Source organism: Salmo salar, chromosome ssa16, assembly GCF_905237065.1.
Source record: "Salmo salar chromosome ssa16, Ssal_v3.1, whole genome shotgun sequence".
Classification (NCBI taxonomy): Eukaryota; Metazoa; Chordata; class Actinopteri; order Salmoniformes; family Salmonidae; genus Salmo; species Salmo salar.
This window is the reverse complement of record NC_059457.1, coordinates 74,323,893-74,337,599: the sequence shown is the minus strand read 5'-3', so window position 1 is coordinate 74,337,599 and position 13,707 is coordinate 74,323,893. Positions and strand designations below refer to the sequence as shown.

The 13,707-nt window shown below is 44.8% G+C and overlaps 1 long non-coding RNA gene across 1 annotated transcript in view; it reads right to left on the bottom strand.

Moving 5' to 3' along the window:
• LOC123727767 (uncharacterized) overlaps positions 1–12,131 on the bottom strand; it is a 39,548-nt gene extending 27,417 nt beyond the window's left edge. Inside the window, exon 1 of the long non-coding RNA XR_006759646.1 lies at positions 11,955–12,131. This is a non-coding gene — a long non-coding RNA (uncharacterized lncRNA). The remainder of the gene's footprint in view (positions 1–11,954) is intronic.
• Between the last annotated feature and the right edge of the window lie 1,576 nt (positions 12,132–13,707).

Here is a 13,707-nt window from a genome sequence, read left to right as displayed (position 1 = left end):
TTGCACACACTGTATATAGAATTTTCTATTGTGTTATTGACTGTACGTTTCTTTATTCCATGTGTAACTCTGTGTTGTTGTTTGTGTCGCACTGTTTTGTTTTATCTTGGCCAGGTCGCAGTTGTAAATGAGAACTTGTTCTCAACTGGCCTACCTGGTTAAATAAAGGTGAAATACATTTTTTTTTTTTAAATAACAAATTATTATTTTCAATGACAGCCTACCAGGGAACAGTGAGTAAACTACCTTGTTCAGGGGCAGAACGATAGATTTTTACCTCGTCAGCTCGGGGATTTGATCCAGAAACCTTTCAGTTACTGGCCCAACACTCTAACCACTAGGCTACCTGCCGCCCCTACATACAGCGGGGTGAATGCAAGCATATTGCGAGACTGTGCCTCAAAACCTAACGTCTACCTGGCCCACCACTCCACCCTGGACATGAACAGCCTTTAGGACCAGGTCCACCTCTACAAGGCAGCAATCCCAACTTTTGATAATACCCTGAAGGACGTCACCCTCAACCGTAGCCCCTGCACCTCACACAGGAGCAACAGGGCAACGGACACCCCGCCTTGACCTGCAAGACCCCTCCCGAAGGACCTGCACTGAGAGAACCCACACCAAGAGGACCTACACCCAGACCACAGCATCACCAGCCACAACCCAACAAGCTGAGACCACCCCCAAGCAAACCCTGGCCACACCCTATATAGGCCACACCATATCAGACCTATGCACCTTCTGCCCCTCCCCATGCCCCCCGCCCCTGCGGCAAGGACCTCAACATGACAGCAGGACATATGACCAGGCCATGAGCAGATCAACAGGCCCGACCCCCACTATTACACCCGCCCAAGCCCCATCCTGCGACCTAAGAGGTATGTATCAGATGCTCAACATGCTCTGCTCACACCTACTGTAACGGTCCGGGCATAAACCACACAAAAACAACACTAGACACTATGGAACACAAAGCTTTTACTATCTAATCCTGAAATAAACAAGGTCTGAGGTCCTCTGCCTTTGGCCTTAAGAGCAGGAACCCAGACTTCATCAAAGAAATTGGAAATACAGACATTGTCATCCTACAAGAAGTATGGTATATAGGAGTCAGCCCCACTGGTTGCCCTCTAGGTTACAGAGAGCTGGTAGTCCCATCCACCAAACTACGAGGTGTGAAACAGGGAAGAGACTCAGGGGGTATGCTAATTTGGTATAGAGCAGACCTAACCCACTCTATTAAATTAGTCAAAACAGGAACATTTTACATCTGGCTATAAATGAATAAGGAAATTATCTCAACAGAGAAAAATGTCCTCATGTGTGCTACCTACATCCCACCAATAGAATCCCCATTATTTAACGATGACAGCTTCTCCATCCTAGAGGGGCCCAGTGGCATGTTTCCTGGCCCAGAGACATGTACTAGTCTGTGGCGACCTAAATGCCAGAACTGGACAAGAACCTGACACTCTCATTACACAGGGGGACAAACACCTACCTGGAAGTGACAGTATTCCCTACCAAATATGCCCCCCTAGACACAACTATGACAAAGAACCAACAAAAATGGATCACAACTCCTGCAGCTCTGTCACATGCTGGGTCTGTACATAGTCAATGGTAGACTTCAAGGAGACTCCTACTTTAGTGTCACCCCTGCTCCTGCTTCCCCTCTCTGGTACTCGAGGCTGCCCGTCATTACACACACCTGTCACCATCATTACGTCCATCTGTGCTCATTGGACTCACCTGGACTCCTTCACGTTGTTGATTGCCCTCTCTATATCTGTCTGTTCCTCAGTTTTGTTCCTCGTGTCAGCATTAAATGTTCACTTCCTGTACTTGCTTCTCGTCTCCAGTGGCAGTCTTTACAGGTAGGTACACCTACAGCTCATCCCTTGGCAGTAGTACTGTAGATGGCTTTATCACTGACCTCGAGTCTCTCAGAACGTTCACAGTCAGCCCACTATCCACCTCTATCAGATCACAGCAAAATCACAGTCTACCTGAACAGAGCAATATTCAATCATGAGGCATCAAAGCCAAAGGAACTGCACAATATTAAGAAATGCTATAGATGGAAGGAAAGTAGTGTAGAAACCTACCAAAAAACAATTAGGCAACAACAAATTCAATCCCTTTTAGACAACATCCTGGACAAAAAAATTCACTGTAATAGTGAAGGTTTAAACTTGGCAGTAGACAGCCTAAACAGTATTTAACCTTTAGCTTCCTTGTCAAATAAAAAAATTCAAGCAGACAACCTAAAAAAATTAACAACAATGACAAATGACAATGACAAACACATTTCTAAGAAAGAAATTGAGAAACCTATCCAACCAAATATATAGAGACCCAGAAAACCTGAGTCTACGCCTTCACTATGGTGAATCACTAAAACAATACAGAAATACACTACGGAAAAAGAAGGAACAGCACGTCAGAAATCAGCTCAATGTAATGGAAGAATCCATTGAATCGAACCACTTTGGAAAACACTAAACAAACAACAACACAAAGAGTTATCTATCCAAAACGGAGATGTGTGGAAAAACAACTTCTCTAATCTTTTTTGCTTTATAACAAAGAACAAACAGCAAAAACATATACATGATCAATTCCAATACGTAGAATCAGCTGTTAAAGACTACCAGAACACACTGGATTTTCTGACTACATTGAATTGAAAGGCTGGTCATGACTCACATCAACAGCATCTTCCCGGACACCCTAGACCCACTCCAATTCGCATACCGCCCCAACAGATCCACAGATGACGCAATCACAATCGCACTCCACACTGCCCTTTCTCACCAAGACAAAAGGAACACCTATGTGAGAATGCTGTTCATTGACTACAGCTCAGAGTTCAACACCATAGTGCCCATGAAGCTCATCACTAAGGACTCTGGGACTAAACACCTCCCTCTGCAACTGGATCCTGGACTTCCTGACGGGCCGCCCCCAGGTGGTAAGAGTAGGCAACAACACGTCTGCCGCACTGATCCTTAACACTGGGGCCCCTCAGGGGTGTGCACTTAGTCCCCTCCTGTATTCCCTGTTCACCCACGACTGCGTGGCCAAACACGACTCCAACACCATCATTAAGTTTGCTGACGACACAAAAGTGGTAGGCCTGATCACCGACAACAATGAAATGGCCTATAGGGAGGAGGTCAGAGAACTGGCAACAACCTCTCCCTCAATGTGAGCAAGACAAAGGAGCTGATCGTGGACTACAGGAAAAGGCGGGCCGAACAGGCCCCCATTAACATCAACGGGGCTGCAGTGGAGCGGGTCGGAAGTTTCAAGTTCCTTGGTGTCCACATCACCAACAAACTATCATGGTCCAAACATACCAAGACAGTCGTGAAGTGGGCATGACAAAACCTTTTCCTCCTCAGGAGACTGAAAAGATTTGGCATGGGTCCCCAGATCCTCAAAAGTTTCTACAGCTGCACCATCGAGAGCATCCTGACCGGTTGCATCACCGCCGTTCTCTACTAACATCAAGGCGGTGAACCGATCCTGTAGGTTCATGCTCTACAACATTCGCAGAGTACGACCCTGCCTCACACAGGAAGCGGCGCAGGTCCTAATCCAGGCACTTGTCATCTCCCGTCTGGATTACTGCAACTCGCTGTTGGCTGGGCTCCCTGCCTGTGCCATTAAACCCCTACAACTCATCCAGAACGCCGCAGCCCGTCTGGTGTTCAACCTTCCCAAGTTCTCTCACGTCACCCCGCTCCTCCGCTCTCTCCACTGGCTTCCTGTTGAAGCTCGCATCCGCTACAAGACCATGGTGCTTGCCTACGGAGCTGTGAGGGGAACGGCACCTCCGTACCTTCAGGCTCTGATCAGGCCCTACACCCAAACAAGGGCACTGCGTTCATCCACCTCTGGCCTGCTCGCCTCCCTACCTCTGAGGAAGGACAGTTCCCGCTCAGCCCAGTCAAAACTGTTCGCTGCTCTGGCACCCCAATGGTGGAACAAGCTCCCTCACGACGCCAGGACAGCGGAGTCAATCACCACCTTCCGGAGACACCTGAAACCCCACCTCTTTAAGGAATACCTAGGATAGGATAAAGTAATCCTTCTAACCCCCCCCCTTAAAAGATTTAGATGCACTATTGTAAAGTGGTTGTTCCACTGGATATCATAAGGTGAATCCACCAATTTGTAAGTCGCTCTGGATAAGAGCGTCTGCTAAATGACGTAAATGTAAAATGTAAATGGTATGGCAACTGCTCGGCATCTGACCGTAAGGCGCTACAGAGGGTAGTGCGAACGGCCCAGTACATCACTGGGGCCAAGCTTCCTGCCATCCAGGACTTATACAAAAGACAGTGTCAGAGGAATGCCCATAAACTTGTCAGAGACTCCAGTCACCCCAGTCATTTAACTTGCTTTGGCAATGTAAACATACAGTATGTTTCCCATGCAAACAAAGCCCCTTGAATTGAATTGAGAGAGAGAGGAGAGAGAGAGAAAGAGGAGAGATGAAGAGAGAGAGCGAGAGAATCAGAGAGAGAGAGAGAGAGAAGAGAGAGATCCAGATTTAGTCTTCTCTCCTCTATCCTCTCTCTTCTCTCCTCTCCTCCATGGTTATATACTGAAGGTCTCCGTTCGTTCCACCTGCAAATCGCCTCAGAAACAGAACAGGATTAAACACGCATTATCAAGTAAATGTCAACCATGGCCAAATACAGAGTGTGGTACTATTAAGAATCAGTCCACATGCATGGGTGAACAATGATTAGCTGCTACCTTATCCTCCTGGAGCTGTACACTGTGTAACACCAAAATACAGTATGGTGCTAATTTAAAATTACCTGTGTGAACAGTCACACTATTGAACAGTACCTCACCAGCAGTGGCAGTCGGTGCCGTTTAAGATTAAGGAGGACAGTTTTTTTTTGTTATGGGCATTGCCTTATTTCTAATACAGCATATTGGATGACTGTCATTCATATTCCATTCACCCAGTTCAATGTAACATTGATAGGTTTAGGCTACTACATGATACTCAAATTTGCCCTGTACCCATCATGAGGTTGCGTCAACCTAGCCTACAAATGAACATTTATAATGTAGGTGCTCAGGTCTAGAGAAAATTGGAGTAATCAAGGTGACACACAGTGACATATTCAATACTGCCTTGCACACTCTTGCAAACGAGAGTTTCTACTGGACAAATTCTGGTAGGTCCAGCCCCATTTTGTTCCGTTTGCTTCCATTTAAGAAACGTTTTGCAATAGAATCGGCGGAAGGAATACACCCACAGCTCACTTTCATAGCAGCCACATACAAACAGCATAATCACTTTGCTCATTGTATAATTCCTTCTCGCATCTACACGCTCTCCTCCTCTCACCTTTTCCCTTCTCTTGTAGACTTCAGCGCACAACACAACAGCTGTCTGTGGCCAGGCGGAAAAAAACTCTCCAAGCCAAACATTCATACCATAAACGCTAACCTCTACATCATTGTCACCATATTAGCTAACATTTATAGTCAACATAGCTACTAGAACTAACACGTTAGTAAACTTGCTACAATCACGCAGTGCAGTGTACAGCAAGCAGTTTAGCAGTTACACCGGCGGGTCCTGGTGGCAATAAATAAATTAAACCGAACACTTACCTTGACTTGGAAGAGTTCCTGTGTTGGATAGCCTTAGCCAGCTTGCTAACATAAATAGCATTCCTCTCTTTTTGAGTCAGGTTGCTGAGTAGGGTAAATTAGCTAGCTGCATTAGGTAGCTAAGTAAGTGAAAGTGCATTTAAAAAAAATATTTATCTCTCTCTCTCTGCTGCTTCTCCTTAATTTGTGAAGAAATTAATTTGCTCAAAACTGTTTAACCATTGTCTTTCTCTCTCTGAGTCAACAACTTACCACATTTTATGCACTGCAGTGGAAGCTACAGAAGCTGCACCTTTTGCTTTCAGTACTAGATTCATTCTCTGATCCTTTGTTGGATGGACACCATGTCAGTTCATGATGCAAGAGCTCTGAAAGATTGGAAGATGTCCTACAGAAGTCGTCATAATTACTGTGCTAAGTCTATGGAAGGGGGTGAGAACCATGAATCTCCTAGGTTATGTACTGAAGTCAATGTACCTAGAGTAGGACGGAAGCTAGCTGTCCTCCGGCTATACCATGGTGCTACCTACAGAGTGCTGTTGAGGCTACTGTAGACCTTCATTGCAAAGCAGTGTGTTTTAATCAATTTTGGTGACATACATTTACTATAGTTGAATCTAAAAAGGATAACTTTTTCAATGTTTCACTATTTTAATGAAATTCACTGAAAAGGATGATCCACCCCTTCCTCCTCTAGGAGCCTCCACTGCTCACCAGAAAACATCTTCTCTGCTAAACACATGGTTGATTTGCCGTAGCATCTGCTGTCTTACTAAGCACCTGAGAAATAGAGTTGAGGAGGTTCATGTGTACAGCACAGTACAGCTCTTCCCTGATCCAACATCTGGGGAAGCAGATGACATGTCGTAGATATCTCTGAGGAATAAGGCCACCTCTGTTCTGCCCCATATGGTGGGATGAGAGAGAGCAGTAAGCCACAGAACAGAGCAGTACCGGACTGGATTTCTAAACACACACATTCGGATCTACTAATGACATTGAGCCACCATGAGAGAAAAATGGGAGTTCAATAAAATGTGTCCACCAATTATCTCCAAAAGTGACTAATTATCTCTCAGAGAAGATTCTTGATTTCTTACTGTACACCTTGGTTGGTCCGTGAGTCACTGTGACAAAATATACATTTCATTCCGAAGACAAGTTGTCCTTCAGGCATAGAAGAGTCCCCCTAAGTGACGGCTTCACCAGGCAACCACTCAGAGGAGGGGGGTGAGGGGGTGAGAGGGGGTTGCCTGGGACAAAGTCCAATTCTCCTTAGTGTTAGCGATAAAAATCCAACTGATTGAAATTGCGTCTGATTATGAGAGAGATAGAGGGAGAGAAGGGAGGAGAGTGGCTTGCACAATCGCTGAGGTGCTCTTTTTCATTCTCCTGTCCTACACTTCGCCTGATGAAAGCTAATTACGCCGTGTAGCGAGGAGGAGAGGAGGAGAGGCCGCTGTGTTGGCGGAGGAGAGGAAATAGGGGAAAGAAAAGGAGAAAGGGAGAGCAGGGGTTGGGCTAATTGGGGTGTGTGATTACACAGACTGCTGTTGGGAGGATTTAGCCAACAACAGACTCTGCAGCAGGCAACACACTGCTCTGCCATCATGAGAGACGGAGTGAAAGGAGCAGGCGATAACACTGATATTTCGCTAATGGTGCCACACACACACACATACACACACACACCACACACACCTTCACTCCAGTCACGCTACCAGACAAGACAGTGTTGTAATAGAGGAATCAGGGCAGCATGTTAGCTGTTCCTTGCTGGTCAGGTTTGGAAAGACTAACACTCTTACTGAAGATGGAAGGATCTAAACATGAGTTCAATGCTTATTTGTTAATGACCTCTGTGTTTGGCCATCTCAACAGCAGCCAGCCCCAGCCCAGACTAACAGACCAGCATGAGGTAGAACCAGCCCCAGCCCAGACTAACAGACCAGCATGAGGTAGAACCAGCCCCAGCCCAGACTAACAGACCAGCATGAGGTAGAACCAGCCCCAGCCCAGACTAACAGAACAGTATGAGGTAGAACCATCCCCAGCCCAGGCTAACAGAACAGTATCAGGTAGAACCATCCCCAGCCCAGACTTACAGAACAGCATGAGGTAGAACCAGCCCCAGCCCAGACTAACAGACCAGCATGAGGTAGAACCAGCCCAGACTAACAGAACAGTATGAGGTAGAACCAGCCCCAGCACAGACTAACAGAACAGCATGAGGTGAAACCAGCCCCAGCCCAGACTAACAGACCAGTATGAGGTAGAACCAGCCCCAGCACAGACTTACAGAACAGCATGAGGTGAAACCAGCCCAGACGAACAGAACAGCATGAGGTAGAACCAGCCCAGACGAACAGAACAGCATGAGGTAGAACCATCCCCAGCGCAGACTAACAGAACAGCATAAGGTAGAACCATCCCCAGTGCAGACTAACAGAACAGTATGATGTAGAACCATCCCCACCGCAGACTAACAGAACAGCATGAGGTAGAACCAGCCCCAGCGCAGACTTACAGAACAGTATGACGTAGAACCAGCCACAGCTCAGACTAACAGAACAGTATGAGGTAGAACCAGCCCCAGCCCAGACTAACAGAACAGCATGAGGTAGAACCAGCCCAGACTAACAGAACAGTATGAGGTAGAACCAGCCCCAGCCCAGACTAACAGAACAGCATGAGGTAGAACCATCCCCAGCCCAGACTAACAGAACAGTACAACGTAGAACCAGCCCAGACTAACAGAACAGTATGAGGTAGAACCATCCCCAGCCCAGACTAACAGAACAACATGAGGTAGAACCAGCCCAGACTAACAGAATAGCATGTGGTAGAACCAGCCCCAGCGCAGACAAACAGAGCAGCATGTGGTAGAACCAGCCCCAGCGCAGACAAACAGAACAGCATGAGGTAGAACCAGCGCAGACTAACAGAACAGCATGAGATAGAACCAGCCCAGACTAACAGAACAGTATGTGGTAGTACCAACCCCAGAGCAGACTAACAGAACCGCATGAGGTAGAACCAGCCCCAGCACAGACTAACAGAACAGTATGACGTAGAACCAGCCCCAGCCAAGACTAACAGAACAGCATGAGGTAGAACCGGCCCCAGCCCAGATAGAACAGCATGAGGTAGAACCGGCCCCAGCCCAGATAGAACAGCATGCGGTAGAACCGGCCCCAGCCCAGATAGAACAGCATGCGGTAGAACCGGCCCCAGCCCAGATAGAACAGCATGAGGTAGAACCGGCCCCAGCCCAGATAGAACAGCATGAGGTATTTGTCATTAGACAGTAGATTCAGACTGTAACAATTGGAAGGGAAACTGGACAGAACTTGAACTGATCTCCAGGGTCAACTAAAAGAAAGAGCCCATGAACTGTCCATGTAGTCCAGGGTTGTATGTTACTGACACCACAATGACCTGCTCTCTCTCTCCAGATCCATGAAGCATCCGTCTTCCCCACTATCTCACTGCTAGATGGGGCATAATATTGATCAGCGGTTCATTCAAAATGTCCCTCCTCCCCCCACGTAGCTCCTCTCCGTTCTTCTCTCCTTTTATGTTGCAGAACAAAAGCGTAACCAGTGAAAGGCCAGAGACAGGGTGAGTTAGGGACCATCGATGGTAAAAACAAAACCAAAGGGCTGGTTTGACTAAATGTCACTGGTTATTTACACTAAGAAGAAGTGTCAGTCTTAGAGAAAAGAGAACCTTGTTAAGGTGAAGACATTTATCTAAGCAGTGCTTAATCTCCAGTTAAAAGGACCTTACGGATCCCTCAACCTCAGTTCATCACTGACCACGTCAGCTGTAATACCATGAGGAAAGAGTTATCATGTCCTCAAGAACCACCACCAAATTGGTTATCTGACATTACAAGTACAACTGCTAGGATTGACCAACGACCAATGAAACAATTAAATTGCCACAGAATTAACCGGCATCAAAAACGAATGTTCATTAGAGATGAAGAAGGGAGAGATGAATATGGATTTTCCCACTTCAGGCCTGTCCAGTGACCTGTTCTTGGGCCTAATCAGTGTCCCTCCCTGCTATCTCATCAGGCTGTACTGTACCGTGGTCCGTAGAGCCCTCTCGACCCTTCTCTGTGACCTTCACTATCAAAGCTACAGGTGCTGCACGAGTGGCTTCACATCAAAGCTCCCCCACGTCCTCCTAATGAAACACAATGTTGTTCCTCCAACGTTGTCTTTGAACCTCCTCCTCTTCCCGATCTGGCCCACAAAGGCTCAATTAGCCCCACTTCAGAACTCCACGCAGCGGCGACATCAGCCACGTCCTATCCCTTGTCCGCCCCCACCCCCCACTATCACAGACCCTCTTGAATCAGGCTGCAGCTTTGTTTGGGTGAATTATTACAGCATCGTCTGCTGCTGTTGCTTCTAATCAATTGAAAACCCTGGGCATCGCGATCAAGGTAACTTCTGGATGAGAGCAAACACAGGCGGATCAGAGAGGGAGTGTTATCTGTGAGATGGTGGTTAAAGATGACGAAGAGGGGCAGAGGCTAGGGTTATGGACACCAGAACCATGTACAGATCCATACAGTACGTCCATCCATATGTCCACATGATCCCAGAAGATAATATGAGGGCGATGAAGGGGTCAAAAGTGCCATATTCCTCTTGTGGAGGAAATAAATAATAATAATAATAATGATGTTGGCCATTTCATCACTTTGTCATAATGTCTACTAATTACAAAATATACAGAGTAGAGGTGCAATGTCTGATTGGACATTTTGAAGGAAGTTCACTATTTGGCCGCTAGATGTCACTATAAGACATGGTGAAAAATACAAATCGACGTTATCTGAGTGCAAGTGACAAAGCAAAGGCCTATACAACAGAGGTATATCATGTCTACCAATATTGTAGCGTTCACATCTATTCTTTTGGCATTGTAATATATTTATGAAGCGAAGCAAATAGCTACTCATCAAAACACTTGCTCTCTCGTAGTTAAGAATCCCATTCCTTCTATCTGAGACTCATACAAAAGCCACGTAATAATATCCTTTGGAGACATGCTGAGAATCCTACATGCGTTCTAAAAAACGTAAACATAATCTTTACAGAAGTTAGAGTTTCAAAGGATCAATCAGAAAGACTGAACTATAGCCAATGATCTGACTAGCCCCCAAAAAAGAACATTCAGAACGAGCTACTTAGATAAACAATAGACAGTGGCTGATTGTATAGCACATTGTGGAGATGAAGAGAAGGGGAGTGAGGGAGGGCTGTAGCAGCATACATCATTCTATCCTAGTTCTACTGATAAGAAACCCCTGGAGTTCAGAGAAATGATAAAGTCTATTGAAATGAGTCGCTGATAAGCTTTACATCTCTCCCGGTCATCACAAAGGAAAGATGGAAGACAAATTGCATACCAAAGTCTCTCTCTCTCTAGATTAGAATTGCTACTTGTTTATGTTGTTTGACAGTGCAACCATACAATTTGTTTTAGTGAGTGGCTAACTGCAGGAAATAACTTATTCTCTACTCAAAAACTCTGTTGCGGTGCCCCTTGTGATACGGATCCAAGCCTGTGTGATCAAAACGTTGCAACACCTAACTATTCCTTACAGTGAGTTCCCATAGTAGGTCCTAGATCACATCTCCCAAACAGATTGTCATTCAATCCAATTTATTCGGGGTAACCTTTTGTAAAGTGCCCATATGCTTGATTAGCATCAACACGCACATGCTTCTGTTTATCGCCATAATGCAGACACATATGGACCAAACTGCTGGAGATGGGGAGGTTAACATCTGGAACGATAACCAATCTAATTATGTTGTAACGTAGGGCTATATAAAATAAAACGGAATCTATTCCTGCCCGTTTTATTTGACTCAGCTTATGCTTTTCTTTTTACAAAGCATTTTAAACATGCTATGCTTTATGTTGCAGTAAGATTATTTCATGTGCATTATTACTGGGCTCTATGAATGTATGGAAACAGGTGTTTTGTAGACTACTATTTACCTGGGAACTAATTATCTGTTTTGTGATTGGCCGTTGCATTATTGATGTACAAACGTTATTGATACAGGAAGTGACAGACAGTTCTTCTGTTGTGTCAGATCGTGTTCAATATAAATATTTGCAATGTTATTAAAAGATGGTCAAGTGAGTTAACCGCTAATAGCCATATTCACTTTGCTGCCCAATGTGTGTGAGAGAAGCTGAACTAACTAAACACTCGACTGTCTCGACAGGTAGACCTATCACATTGATTGAGTTTGAACAACTTCTTCACGCACCTCCTTGCAATGCTGACTTGCACCACGAATGCTGTCTTCCCACAAAGGCGACTGATGAGGTAGGCGAATTGTTCTCCCCTCTCCTTGCAATCTCCACGGTTTGCCCCGGAATAAAACCTACAAGAGGCTCTTCTCCTCTTTCCCGCTCCCATCACGGCACATGAGGCGTGATTTCTCGACTCCTCCGTCCTGAATAGCGGTTGTTGTATTATCTTCTTACAAGCTAATTCACTAGGGAATATAAGGATGACTTGTTATCAAGAGGTATTGTAGAGATTGTATTATCTGGGAGACCGTTGAAGGACCCTCAGGTTTTTGACTGCGGCTAATAGTTTGATATAATCACTTGAATAAAAGTAAATTATTACTTGCGGTCTCTGGCAGTTTCTATTCAAGTACCAAATCTTCAGGTCTAAGGGAGAATAATAATAAAATAAAAAACGTTTACAATTAAAATGTTCATTAGTCTGTGAATTTTGCTAGGAGCACATTTCCTCATTTTACTTTCCCCAAACATGCATTAGAATCCAGTTTAATGCAATAAATACATATCTCATAATTTTAGATAAACCCATGTGACATTTAAGTGCAATTCTTATTTAAATGAGAATCCTTTGCCTTCGAGTAACTGAAGGTATTTGAATAACACGAAGTCTGCATTTTACTACACTCTGAGCATGCTTTGAGAGGTTGTTTTACATAATTTCATTGACGATTGAAAAAAAATGAATAAACAATAGATTATGTAAAATGCCACAATCTAAATTGCATAGCAAGAAGAGCACATGATTAAGACACATGTTAAGGATCTATGAAGGCGGCTATCATGTCAATAGTGTAGAAGGTTACACTACTTTATATAGCCTACATTGTGTATGTTCAAATGCTATTGAATTAAAATAAATCAATTATGTATGACAAAAATCCACTTAACTTGCCATTCAAGATAAATGTGCTGCACATCAATGATATGTTATCTAATACCTTAGAAACACATTAAATAAATGTTTTATTTACAACATATTTAGAACACACATACACACACACACACTCTCTCGCGCACTCTCTCTTGATGTCTCAATGTAAATAAGTAGTTGGGGTGATTTGTGGGGTTATTTGTGTACTATGGCCTATTACTGTAGGCAGTGAAACAATATCTCTTCTCCATGCAAGTTTCCCTCACTTGTTCAACAGTAATGTTTTTGGGATTCCAAACTAGAATTCTGAATAAAACAGACCATTATGCTTCAGTACACACCTGTCTAGAAAACCTGTTCACCAACTGAAATCTCTGGTAACAACATGAAGGGGTGCATCCAATGGAAAGGAGATGCTCCTATAACCTGCCGCCCTACTTCAAGGGACCGCCGCATTGGATAATTTAACTTAGCAATAAGCCTCCCCTCTATTGTTTTAATCGTGGTGGGCATGGATTTTCTTTTACCTGCTGCCAAATGACTTACATTTGCATGCTCTTTAGCAATCTGCCCTTTTCTCTGAAATAACACTCATTGCGTAATATTCAAATGAGAGCGGGCCTCAGTCACTAGTACATTATGATTAGCTGGAAACCGTTTAGCATCTGCCAGCCCCTTCACTGGCTGAGCCCACATTATATGTAGTGGTACACAAAGGGTTATGGGCCATCGTTTGATGGACATGCCGCCTTTTGATTTTTAATTGTAATCCTCTCCACTTGAGGACGGTGGAAACGCCGCTGCCGTCATTTGAAACACTGCAACCGGAGATGTGG